Raw genomic sequence first — 13,889 nt, 5'->3', positions numbered from 1 at the left:
TTACCACCGTGAATTATGACTCCCTCAGCATATTCTGAAACTGTATTCTGGCAATTTAGTGTGAGATTATCTTGACCAGATTATATGAAGGCTGCATCATTTTGTAAGAGCATCTGCGACACTTAGAGCGACACTGGTTCTTTATGCAGAATTTAGAACTGCGGAAAAGGTTGTGAATGTCGAGTTAATATGTCTACACGCCGCTTAATGTCATATACAGCATATCTGAGTGGGTTACAGTGATGTGAATGTGCTGTATTGGTACGAATGCCGCATTTATTTCCAAAGGGCAAGGATTAGTTTGATCACCCAAGCATTTATCTATGCAGCCTGGGTGGTGAAGCATGCAGCTGTTGTTGTTTGTTTTTTCTCTTTTTTCATGAATGGGCCAGTAATCAAGCAGGAGGAGGAGCTTAGAATTGCTGAATGGGACATAACCCAGCTCAGACTGGATTTAGGCTGCCTCATTCTTAACCTTTTTATTTTTTGGCTTTCCTAACTAAAATTCTACCTCTATCCGAAACTGCTCCCTTTGCAATCTGTTCCTTTTCGCTTCTCCCATCACAGCCGTTTCCATACCAACAGAAAAGTTGTGGCATATAGAGACAAGAAACGGATACGTTCTCAGGCCTTGAAACACTTATAGTGCAGTTTTTCTTTAGAAAAATCAGGATGAAGATATAAAAAAAAAGAAAATAAGATACAAAAAGATTGACCCCAAAAAAATCTTGGTAAGCCTGAAGACCGTAAAAAATTATTACAATAAAAACAGCATAAAAAATGTTGTTATGGCCATGGCATCTATGAAGTGGTTGTTTAGCCGTAACAAAATCTGTGTCTTTCTCAAAGCTTTTCACATCACTCAAGCCACTTTGCAGACTTGTTCACATGTGATTTTTAGTGGCATTTCTAATTGAGTCAAAGCAGCACAATTACAAATTATGCTTTTTTGACATAATCAGAATGTTAGAAACTTTTTGCATGTTTGTAATGGAAACACAGCTAATGACAAAGATGTTCTTCTGGACTGAACTGAATCTATTTATTTATCTGATTTGGTTGTGCAATGAATGATATCAAAATAAGCAGGAAAAAGACATGAAAGAATAAATTGAGCATTATGCAGTTTTCTTTTGCCTCTTTCTCCAATCTCCTCATTTTGCACAGTTGGAAAACATGAGTTCTCGTCTAGTTCCAGATGTTTTAAATGTTTTATTCTGATTTTGAAGGAGTTTGACGACCATTGAATGTTCTCTCTTTTTGTCTAAGAGAAATTAGACTGTGTGGTCATCACATTTGTACGAGTATTACAGGATACAGATGAAAAATTCAACAACAGTATAACATTTGACTGCAGTGAAAAATGAATAAAGAGATTGTAATTATTATTTGATTGATGCATACGTTTGATGGTGGGCAGATTTAAACGAGTGTCTTCTTTAGTTTATAATTTCCTTCTGAATAATTGACACTGCTGCTTCTCACAAAACCCCAAGAACAATAGTAATGGAAAAGTGTCTACATGACTGACTGCTGCTCAGATGGACTGATGAAGCCATTAAAGCCACAATAAATAGTTCATGTCTCAAAAGGGCTTTAAGTAACTCTTGAAACAGACTGCTTGGCTGATTGAAAGTGAGTCATGCTATAGTTTACTGACTCTTAAGAGAAGTCAGCCAAATAGCATGGCTGTTTTTGAATGTTAGCACTGCTCACTTCACACGCAGCAAAAAAAAAGCCCAAAAAGTCCCATTTTATGTGTGTAAAGGAAAGTGTTTCAAATCACTGATGAAGCCACATGTATGTACATTAACAATTGAGGAACATGGCAATGTTTTGTGACACTGAACATTTAGTCCAGTCCTGAACAGACTAATAATCTACAATCTTTTTAAACACATTCTTAGACTGATTAAAATTAATCTTCCTCTGATTTTCATTTTATTGAAGTGTGTGATAGTCATTGATCGATTCTAATTTCTCTCGAAAACTGTGACGCACTTTACCAAATTTTTTCACCTTTCCCATTAAAAATGCAGCAGTACAGGTGTATTTAGTTTGGTTACCGGGCAACTAAAACCATCTCAGCCCAAATTTCTAACTTGAACACTATACAAGAGAAACCCGATTCTGTGAAGTGCAAAATTAAGCTCGAATTGTCGAATTGGTTGACTTCACGTACTGCTAATTGCCTTTTAAGACGTAACCCATAGATGATTTCTATCACCTTTGCTGCAGGGATCATCAGTCAGAAATCATTATGGAATTTTACACGGTGACAGAGAGACTTAACGCGGTGATTACATGGCACTGATGAGAAAATAAATACTGGCCTGTGTGTGGATGGAAAAATCACAGCCTGAAGTGCATTTGGGCAGCTGGGACAGTGCTGTTCTCTCTGTTGACATTTCTAATCAAAGGATGACATCTGTCACTGCCTCCTGAGGGGCCCTGTCTGTTGTAATTGCAGTACGCATAAACCATATTTACATAAATGTAGTTGATTCAGTGGTATTTTCTTAATTTAAATTTAGCTTTAAATGAAGTTAAGACAAAAAAAAATATTCTGTTTAAAAAAGAAAATAGAAATCATTCAATTTGCGACCCTTTTCAAGCCACGTGTCTTACTGAAGGGATTCTGGAAACCCATAATGTCATACCAAGCCTTACTCATGCATATTGCTGTGTTGAAATGAGGGGAAGATTATAGTGGGGGGACAAACAGAGCTCTGTCATCTGGTATTTTCTAAATACCAAGGGGTCAATGTAATTTCACACCATCAACATCACCAAATTAGGTGTGAGTGAGAAGACATTCTGAAACCTGGTTCAAGAACACTGTACATCACACTGCATCAACTGAAGTGAAGGCGAAAGTGTTGATTTCACAAATGGAAGGCGACAATATATGTTGGTAATAGAAGAGACAGAATTGTTGGGTGCTATTAAATTAAGTCCCGCAGGATTTTCTCAAGTGTGTTCAGACTAACATGCCCAAATCTAGTTTTTCTCCACAATTACAAACTCAATTTCAATAATCTCAAAGCAAACACTTGGGAGACTCCATCAGATGTGTACGCATCACCATGAAATAATTAGGTTTTTTCACACGTTTTTTGCTTCATATAGTATCAAATGTTTTTAGAAAGATCATACATAAGACTACAAGCTTTTGGAAATGATAGCTCCACCTGTGATAGTGTGATAGTTACCTGTGCAAAGATGGATGCAGCTGAGGTAAAGCCTATTTTCAGAAATATTAGTAAAAAAAACCCCAAAACAAAACAAACAAAAAAAAAAACAGGCATGTTACCCTAGGCAAATGTGGTCACCATCTACAAAACTGGGGATTTTTTTTCTTTTATTACTTACTAAGCTTAATAATAAACTTATTTTTACATGTCAAAAATAGTTTAATGTCTTTTTTAAATAGCTATATTTATTTTTTTATCCATGTACAATAAATCAATAAGAATGTTTGTATTTGACTCTAATTCAAGTGTATTTTTTTTAAATCCAGTGTAAGAAAAAAAAAACTTTTACATTTTACTAATAAATAAGTAAATTAATAAATAAAAAATTCCACCACAACTTTTGCACTTTTGTGGCATGACCAGAGCTCCGTAGGAGTGTCTTTGTGACGAACGTTCTTGGTTGCTGATGTCTGTCCTGCAGCCTTTGGCTATGAACTCGAATGTTCAATTGCTTTTTATCAGCTTCTAGCGTAGAATCGAACCTTTATGTTGTTGCCTAGACGTGAGGCTGTTAAATGGGATTTATATTTTATTTATTAATTTTTTTTTGAGAGTGCGGGCCATGTTGATACAACCTCTTCATCTCTCTAAAACATCTTATTTTATGTTAGCTCTCTATCCATCCTAACAAATGTTTGCCTTCTAGCTAAACTAATTCATGCGGACTTCAGTATGGATGAAATTAAAGCAAAACGACATAAAGGTGGAGGTTAACATCAGCTTCTGTGAGGTCCATGTTGACACCCGACTAGAGAAATCTACTCGGCCCGTTTAGGTCATTCCTGTCAGATTGACTAAATTTACAGAGTGTTTGCAGACATGATTGCCAGTTAACCTACAGCAGACCTCCTGAGCAAGACACTGGTATTACTGTATGTGCGTGCGATGCAGCGGGATGGGGAGAAGTGAGGAGTTTCTCTCCTTTCAGCCAATGCTCCAAAGCAAATACACGGCTGGTGCTCTGCACACATTCTGCTTGACTGCCAGCCGAGATTACAGGTGGTGCCATTAAAAGTGTCAAATCCGTTGGTGTTAAGCTAACTGTCTGGATTCTTGGGAGAATCCCAGTGTGAGTTTCGGATGAAATGACTCAAAATACACACAATCACCACTTGAGAGTCATCGAGGGGAACAGTAATGAAGGTGTTGCTTTTCTCTGTGCTGTATGTTAGTTGTGTTTAGTTCTAGTTCCCCGTTTCTTGCTCTCATAGCAGCACATTGAATTAATTTGACTCACCATTCCCTTATGCCATAATTGCCTTCCCCCTCTGCCTGTGTGTTCACCAGGATTTTCAATCAGATCATCTTGTTAACTTCTTAGTATCTAACTGATTTCCTCCTTGTTGTTTCTCCTTCAAACTTTGATCTTTTCTGCATCCATATTGCTTACTGTTGATCTGCACATCACACAACATGACTGTTTTTGTATTTTATTTTGCTATGTTGTTGTAAATTGTTATATAGCTGGGAAGAATATAACTGACAATGCAGCTACTGCATTTCGGTTTATTTAACCCTTTAACTGAGAGAAGCAATAGGCCTGTCACCTTTACCAAGGAGATTAATTTGTCTAGATATTACATTTTGGACGTCTCATTCTTGTTCTGTTTGAAACTCGTATACATATTTAAAGGTTCACATCCTTACAAATGATGCAAGCAGTATTTTATAACTTCTTGAATTCAGAAAATCTTTTTCCTGTGTTTATATACGTGTGGCTGTTTTCAACTTTATTGCACAATGTATATCACCTCATTGACAACCAAACTGCAACATCATGCTGCATTTCAATCAAATGATTCAGTCCATACGATGTGTTCAGTGAATGTTTAAATTACTCCAGGCGTCGTTTATTATTATTATTTTTTGTGACACAGAAAAGAAAGCTCTTCATAGTTCCATTATTTTGATAGCAACATATTCTATGCCCCCTCCGGGTTCCTGTATTTGAAATGCATATCAATGACTCAGCCAGGTAATGAGTAGCTGTAATAGCTAAGCTGTGTGAATGCGCCGCAACATTTCTATGCTGAGCAACACCAGGTTTCCTCTCATCATCTATATTGCCCCTGCATTCCTTCTGCTTAGCACCACGCTGCACCTCGTGCTATTTATAGCAGAAACATATTGATCACTCCCCAATCCTCCGTCATGCTGCCAAGAGAGGGTGAGGGAGGGAAGAAAGCGAAAAGGGATGGCAAGCATTTCATGACCTACCATGTGGTCTTGTGTTTGATGGAGAATTAGCATGTGCACCTTGTGAGATGGTTAATCTTTGATTTAGTAGCAGATTGACTTAAATTGAAGAGTTCCGTGGGACTTTGATGTGCCTGGAAATAAAAATAGGGAAAAAAATTCACCTCAGTGCTGCTCTTCCTCTAAAAGGAGAAGCTCAAGTAATATTGATGTCTTGTTCCTGAGTTGTGATGGGTTGAAGAGGGAGGTAGGTGAATTAATAGGGGATTTGTGCACTCCACTGTGTTGTGATGAAGGATTGCCAACCATAAAGCAAATCTCTTCATGTATTACTTTACTAATTGTCATACTTGGAAACGCCTGATCAGAATTTTCAATCCCATCTTTATTTTTGCACAAAGTTTTTACCTTTCAATACAGATTTTAGCTGCTTTTGAGCGTTGGAAATTATTGTTTTTGAGTCCTCAATAGTTATTTATGAAACATCACAGCATGTATGACAGAGGAGTCAAAGTAATATAGATTTTTGCTGATAGAACTTAGGGTTTTCACACTTTAAACGGTTTTGTCAGCTTATATTACCAATTAGCTATGTTAGCCCAACTAAAGTCACACTCGGTGGGTGTAGAAGCTGTAGATCTTGTAAATAAATTGGTGCATTCTAAAAGGTTGCCAACATGTCTACCTCTATATGTTGAAAGCTCAAAACAGTCAGAGGAAATCTCTTCAGCCTTCCTATTATCTTGTGAAAGTCTAGCTCTCTCTGGCGCTCTAGCTGCCTGGATGAACCACAAACTTACCATGACATGTTATGAGAAATAATTGTTTTTTTCCCTCTGACTTCATTTTTAAACACCTTCATTTGACTAAAAATAGTTATTTTTTCTGGTGATGTCAGTTTCTTTTCCTCTGTAGATTTTTTTGGGCTCAGCCTTTGAGAAACATTGAGACCAATCCTCCTCGAGCTCCTTGAATCAGCTGAAGAGCGTTGCAGGGGAAACGGATGTCTGTCTATTCCACCTGTGCCCTTTCACCCAACGACTGTGTTTTGGATAAGCAGATTACAATCATTTGATGCAATGATGGTCCTTCACTGGCCTGGCCAATTTAAAGAAGCAGAGCCATCAGCACTTCATGGTGCTCAGTGGTTAAGAGAACATATTGTATAGTTTCATGCATTCTTCTTTTTTGAGGCTTTTTTTCTGTTTTACTTTTGCCAGATTTACTGTATTTCATTTCACACTTTTTCAAAGTTCAGCTCATTAGATCGGGTCATGTTTGTCACATAAGCTGTTAATTCCAGCCTGCTCATCTTTCCAAGAGTTTATTGTCTCATGATTGGGTTCTGATCAAGGTTGGTTTTGATGAAATGGCCCCTTTATGTCCATTAACAATTAGTGATAATCTCAAAATAGAAAAAATGTTTTTTTGTTTTTTTAAAGTGAGTGAAATTCCATTATGTATTTCTTTCCCACCAACGGTACTTTTGAGCCCGTTATATACCAGGCTCAAAATGCCTGGTATATAACATATGTATGTCTGGCTAAAGCTGTCTTCAAAAGCTTATTATACTTACATAAATGCATAAACATAGTAAAATCTTCCAGAGAATATAAATCCATGCTGTCTTTGCTCCCACATCAGACTCTCATCAGATTTGATTATCAGAAAATGACAGCAGTCCTTGCAATCCTATCTGCTTGGCAAATGTGTTTCTCGGAGGCCATGTGGAGATTGTGATGGCAGAAATGCTCGAAAATCTGCTTGGGGTTTTGGGGGCTTCAACAAAAGGGTTTGTGGGTGTTCATCAAGCTGTCCAAAAGCCACTGTTTGGATAGAGAGCCAGAGTAAGTGCTTAAATTTGGCTTTAGCAGGTCCAACATGGCAGCTGTCTGGCCAAAGGATGATCGGTATGAGGCTGTGAGGGAATGTACTGCGAGGAAAATTCTGGAACAACAAGCTTGATGATGAATGGCTAACCACTCAAAACACACTTTGGCAGATGACTGAAAGAGCCATCTGCTCACCTTCATCTATCACTGGCTTGTTTTAGACAATTACATTTAAAGAAGTTAAGTTTTCACGGGGAAAATACATTTTTGTTCACTGAGAACCTTTCGCCACTTGACCCCCTTTTCTGCCCTAAACCTTCCTGTAGGAACCACGAGAGTCCAAATTGTCCCGTCTGTAATGGATTTCAAGTTTTGCAGAGTAAACTTTCTGTTGACATGCCCTTGAATGCAGTTTGTTGAAAGAGACGAGAGGAACAACAACAGAAAGTCGATGCATATGTTGACATTTAAGCACTGATTAAAAAAAAACCCTTGACTAATGTTTGCCTGTTCCTGTGTTAAAACCTGCTCTTGGTGGGGGTGAAGTTTATCTGCTCAGGGCCATAATTTAGGAATGGTAGATAAAAACTCAAATCTATTGAACCCAATTTATTGTAATATGTCAGCCAATAGATTTGTTCAGATTCTTTTGCGATATGTTTATATTTTATTCAGGGTAGAGTTTGGGGTCTGGCAAATTTGGTAATATTAAGCACCACAGAAAACAAAACCTGCCTATGATTCTTTAAGACCTCTTTGATTGAAACATGACATAGCAAACATTAGCATGTGTTAGCACATTAGTAGCTGTTTAACACATTCAGAGGAAAAACAGTAGAGTATTTGAGGAAAGCCGAGGGAGAACATCTGCAGCCGGGTGTGCATTGGAGCCAGCCTGAATTATTAATGCCTATAATATTCACAGGTATGAACATATTAAACTGGGAGAAGATGAAGAGTGAAATGAAAGCCTCTTTTAAATGAGCTTCCCCATTTACCATTATGAAATGCATCCAAAGTCAAATATAGCCTCGGAGCAGAAGATTCTTGGTTTTAATCCCAACCGGAGGCGTTCTGCGGACTTATATTTTTCTTCCTGTGCATTTTTATTGAGCACGGGCAACTTAAGTGATCTTCATTAAAGATGTATGAGAGCGTTTGGGACCGCAATGTGTCATCTCTCAGGCAAACAGTGATCTGCCACCTACACAGTATTCCGCAGATCACCATCAACACCTAACCCACCCTCGCTCGCTTTATGTGGCCTCCATAAATGTCTGTGTAAAAACAGTACATTAATTACCGTCGCTGCATTTATTTGGACCATATAGGACAGAAAAAAAAGATTTTTCCATTTGGAAAACATTCAAATGTTTCTTTGATTTCTGACCTTTCTGGAAAACACCCATTCACACATACCCCCTCAGTCTAGACACTGGCTAAACGCTCCTCTTGTCTTAGCGTCGCCGACTTTGAGACATCCATTAAGGTTCCCTCTAATCACAGAATGTCGTGATGACGCCTCCCACGCTCGCTCACAGACTTTCCCACACGCGCACACACGCCGCCTCATACACAGTGTTGCTCCCGATGGTGTCACTTAAATGACGACGGAGCTACGTGAGAGTGTTCGCCAAAGAGCTTGGCTTAGAGAATCGGTCACGTAATTGATCAAGGTTGGCAAAGTAGGTTGTGGAGCTAATGAATCAAGACAATGGGCAGCAGGTTTAATTATAGCTCTGAGAAGGGAAACGTTAGAGGGGTTCATCAGAGGGAGGTGAACTCTCTCTTCATAGTTCCCAGTCGGGTCGTATGATAAGGACCTTTTATCGGTTTGGTCTAATCACACGGCATTACTTCTACTCTGAGGCCCCAGGCTTGGCCCCTTAAAAAGATTCCTGTTTGGCCTTAAGGTCCTCGTAGGTTTGCTCCTATCAGACAGATTAGCACTTTAGCGGCTTCTCTGGTTTGACTGATGATGAGAGAACCAAAGTAGTTCTTTGATATCATGGGGCAAACCTCTGTGAAGCCCTAACTCTCCCTTCTTCTATGTTGTATCTCACTTAGCTTAAGCTAACACAATATTAAATTAACTTTATGACACCGTATCCGCCTAGAATTTGATGTCACTGAAAGGACTGAGTTAGATGGCAAAACGTAATCTTTTTTTGTTTTACGTTAGCTATTTGAATACAAGTTTGATTCAGTAGCACACTGTTTGTGGGAAGTGCTTGGAGTCTGAATCAGCTGGGAAGACTTTACCTTGACTATTGAGATAAATGCTCTCAATTTGTCTAACTGCTAACTACCACGCTACCTTCAGCTAACTGGTCCTGCCTGTTAGTCAGTAATTGATGTTTGGTTATTAAATCCTCCGTTTCCAAGAACACCCATTAGTTGCTGGCATGTCCTTGGCCAATCAAACCCTGAGTTTAATAACTAAACAATTTCAATAAATCATTCAGACTTGTTGCAAAAGGAAAAAAAAAGAAGCTTACACCAGAATATTAGGTCGCTTTGGGGGAAATGAAGATGACTTATTGACTTTTATTGTCTGGAGTCAGGTGATGTTGTGAAAATCATTGATTCATAAATCAGCTCCTGTAGTAAATTAGTTTCAGGAAAATGATTTAAAATTGCCCATTGGTAAGAAATGGCAAACCCACTGGGAAATATAGAAGTTAATTTCATCGCTCAGAATTAGAAAAACAGGCAATAAAAACTCCCAGCAGTGATGAGTAACATCATTGCTTCTACATCCCAGAATATTACTGTGTGAGAAGTGGACAATAAAGCACACACTCCATCCTTTATCCTGTGTGTTCAGGCTACAGTCATCCTCTTAGTCTGCACAACATACCTGAAGGGCAGACCTGGGAATATGGGGAACTTGCTTTGTTCATAAGACACCCAAATCAATCATATGGAAGAAGTGAGCCTTTTTAACATTCAACATAACTGATTCCATAACAGAAACTATTATGTTTCATATGGCTGGGATTTCACGGGAAAATAGACAGATTGCTTGGAAATGCTACAAACAACTGCAATCATCAGAAACTATAAATTATCAGATACCGTAAAGCAACTTGTCTGGTTGCTAAAGGCCATTTACTTGCTGTATTACCTTGTTGAGCATAAGCATTTGCTTGTAGTTTAGCAAAGGTCACATCAGAATATGAAATGAAGAAGCCTCGTAGGATTTCATTTGCCGAAGACTTTTAGACTGTGCACTTGCATTTTAAGTTTTGTTTTCTCGGATAAAACATTCATTTTCTACCACATCATGTGTGTTGCCCATAAACCTAATGTTTCTGTGCCTGCAAACCTCAAAGTAATGTTGGAAAGTAGTCATGGTTAGTTTCTTTTCTCCCATTATCAAATTTTAAGTGCTCATTTACTAGAAGAAAAATTAGATTTTCACATATATTCTGGAGTTTCTTAAGATATTTTAGAACTTGTTGAAATTAAACAGTGATTTCATGCTCTGTTAGAAATTGCTTCATTACTTTGATGACTTAGGATTCAGCAAACTGTGTTTAAGGGTGTGTTTTTTCCTCCAATGAAGATATATTTTACTTGTTCAAAGTTTCCAAGTGTACCGACTTGCCGAATTATTTTAGCTTAACTTTTTCCTAACAGTATTTTCAGTGCAAACATGGAGGTTGCACAATAAGACACAGTTCTGCTCATCCGGGAAGAAACTGTTTCTTTCTCAACTGTGTGCTGAAGCTGTACAGGGAGTCATAGAGGTGTATCTATTAGCCTAGTTAAAATCTCACAATCTTGTATGTTAGCAGAAAGACGGAAAGTGGCAAAAGCCAAAGTTCTCGGTGAGTGAGTGACTCCTGTTTCTGATTCATAAGCCTGCATCATTTATTGTCATCTGTTTGCAGGGGTACAAATATAAAATGTGCTTCTACACACACAAAAAAAGCTTTAGAGATAATCAGCAAAGATAAAAACCAGCTCTAAATGATCATTTTATGAAATTCTGCAATGCGCAATACTAAAATAATCCGCTTTAAGTATTTGTACAAACAATAATTTAGTGTTGCAGTGCTGTGGGCTAATCTTTTCAAACAGGCTGCCCAAAGACCATTACTGCTAACTTGACTCATTAGAACGTTGAGGTTCTAAGACATAAATGCAAACTTTCAAAAAGCACCCGATGAATAAGATTTACTTTGTTACAGCAACACAGAAAATCTGAGACAATTTACTCTTTTAGTGACCTGTAAACAACTAATACAGAAATTTATTGAAAATGGGAAACATTTCACCACAGCACGAACAAACATGCTGGTCCCTGCACTAAAAAATAGTTTGTTTTAAATATCTAAACCTTAATTTTTGTTAGTTACTTTTTCTATTTTATTACTTTTTATATTTAAAGACTGTTACTTTTTCAGTCTTTAAACATATTGTATGTTTTTTTTTTTTTAAGTTGGCTGCGTCATTTAATTGAATATATTTTATGATGTGTTCTCAATTTCTTTTGTTGGAGTTGGGCCAAAATCATAATATACCCCAGACAGTCATAACAGAACTGACTGACCTGAGTTAAGCAAACTTTTGGCAGTAGAGTGTATTTACAAAGATAAAAAAACATAAATATTGCAACGACTAAAAACAAAACAAAACAGGGACTTGCTTCAATATTGCTTCAACGGTCAATCATAACGACAGCGAATGCATGTTGTGGATCTTTAACATATCATGTGCATATTCATCTGGTCATAGAGCAACCAAAAGATCATTTTCTTTGGTCTGTGTAATAATGATCTATAGAAAACATCAAGGTCCTATGCTTCTGAGAAAAGTGATGAAAGTGTTCTCAAACCTCTACCTTTCTGTCCCTTTAGAAAATCTGCACGTTGTGTGTGAGGTCTGCTCCTACACACACATTTGTTGCAAATCCATTTTTCATGAGCGAACAGGAGACTCTATTACACAGTTAATCTCTGTTTGATCTCTCCTTTGTCATTCAGCTACTGTCACACATCTGATAAAGGACAGACTTTTGCTTTCTTCAAAGAACAATCTGCACCACATATGTACAGACTCTAAAACATTGTGCTTTTCACTTAGCCTGCGAGAAAGCCTTTCTAACGCACCAAGAAATACTGCCGTCCATCTTGCTATGGGACAGTGATGTAACATTGGGCCTCCAATACCAGAGGAACATAAAGTTCATTCAGGAATGGCATGAAAAATTGCAGCAATACATTCAACAACAATGACTGATTGACTGATTCATTAAATTCTGCTGTTGCTGGTTACCTGGAAAACACTGGCACTGTGGACATGATGTTGTTCAATTATCTCAAAGTGTTGATCCCGCTGTTTCCAAGCACCATGCTGTCAGGTTTTTCAGCTCATAATGATTCGGCTCTATAAATCTGCAATGCAAATATTACGGAATGTCAAACCGCTGCATTTTCTTCTACGAATTGCAAATCTTCAATCTTGCTTTACATTAAACGGCCACTAAATATTGTTTGCTTCAGTACATAGCTGTGAGAAGAAAACTGACTTCAAGTCTTATCTGTCGAAATCCTTGTTGTCATTGGACGTTGTTTTTGCTTGCTTATAAATATGTCATATTGCTGTACACTAAGAATACTACTTTAGTGGATGTTATGAAATAAGAAAAAATAATAATTTTAGAAGTTGGGGTGGTTTGTGATATGAGCGATGTTGTTCGCCACCCATGGTAGCATTCTGCTGGAGGGCGGAACGAGTAGTCAAGGGGAAAAACAGGAAAAGTTTTCTATTCATTCTACCCCTAATGGATTTTCAATTGCTTATTTCCATGTAAAGTCAGCAGGGACGGGGTCCTCCGCTGCATTGAGCAGAGAGTAAGTTCTGTAAGAAAATGTGGCTCCACAATATGGTTTGCTTGTGACACTGAGGCTGGGATCTGATTCTCACCAGCACAGTTTGAGACAATCTTTAATATACTAAAATAAATGAAAATTTAAATTCAATTCTGCACATGGTTAGGAAAGATAATTAGAACGTATAAGATAATTTGCTTGATGCACATAACACCATGGTTAGCACTGCTACATCTAGGGAGTTCTCCAGTTTTCTTCCCACAGTAAAAAAAAGAAATGTATATATATATCAATGTTATTTTTATTGTTTTCTCTAAATTCCCATCAAGTGTGAAGTTTAGTGCACCCCGCCATGTGTCCTTTTATCGTGCACAACCAAGACAGACTGTCACCCTCCTTAAATAATGGCCCAAGACTTTCAAAAAGTAAAATAAAATCAATACGTCTTTCTTGCCAAAAGAGAAAAAGAAACACTTTTGGCAAAAAATGACATAGGCCATTATTTTAGGAAGGTGTGAATGTTTAGTGCACAAACTTTGTGTTTGTATTTCACAATTCCAGTGTTTCCATTAAGTAAGAAACACAATAAATCACTCTTAAATAAGTTTGTTCATGCAATACGTCGTTAAAAAACACTCTTCGCCATCATCCTCCTATCACTTCCTGTCGTCTTCTTCGTCTTTTCTCCTGGTATCAGAAAAAGTGTTTTATCTTCAAAATTGCTGTGTTTCCATACATTTTTCCAATTTGCCCAATTTTTAATCATT

Source organism: Xiphophorus maculatus, chromosome 24 (assembly GCF_002775205.1).
Source record: "Xiphophorus maculatus strain JP 163 A chromosome 24, X_maculatus-5.0-male, whole genome shotgun sequence".
Lineage (NCBI taxonomy): Eukaryota > Metazoa > Chordata > Actinopteri > Cyprinodontiformes > Poeciliidae > Xiphophorus > Xiphophorus maculatus.
This window is presented reverse-complemented; position numbering follows the sequence as displayed.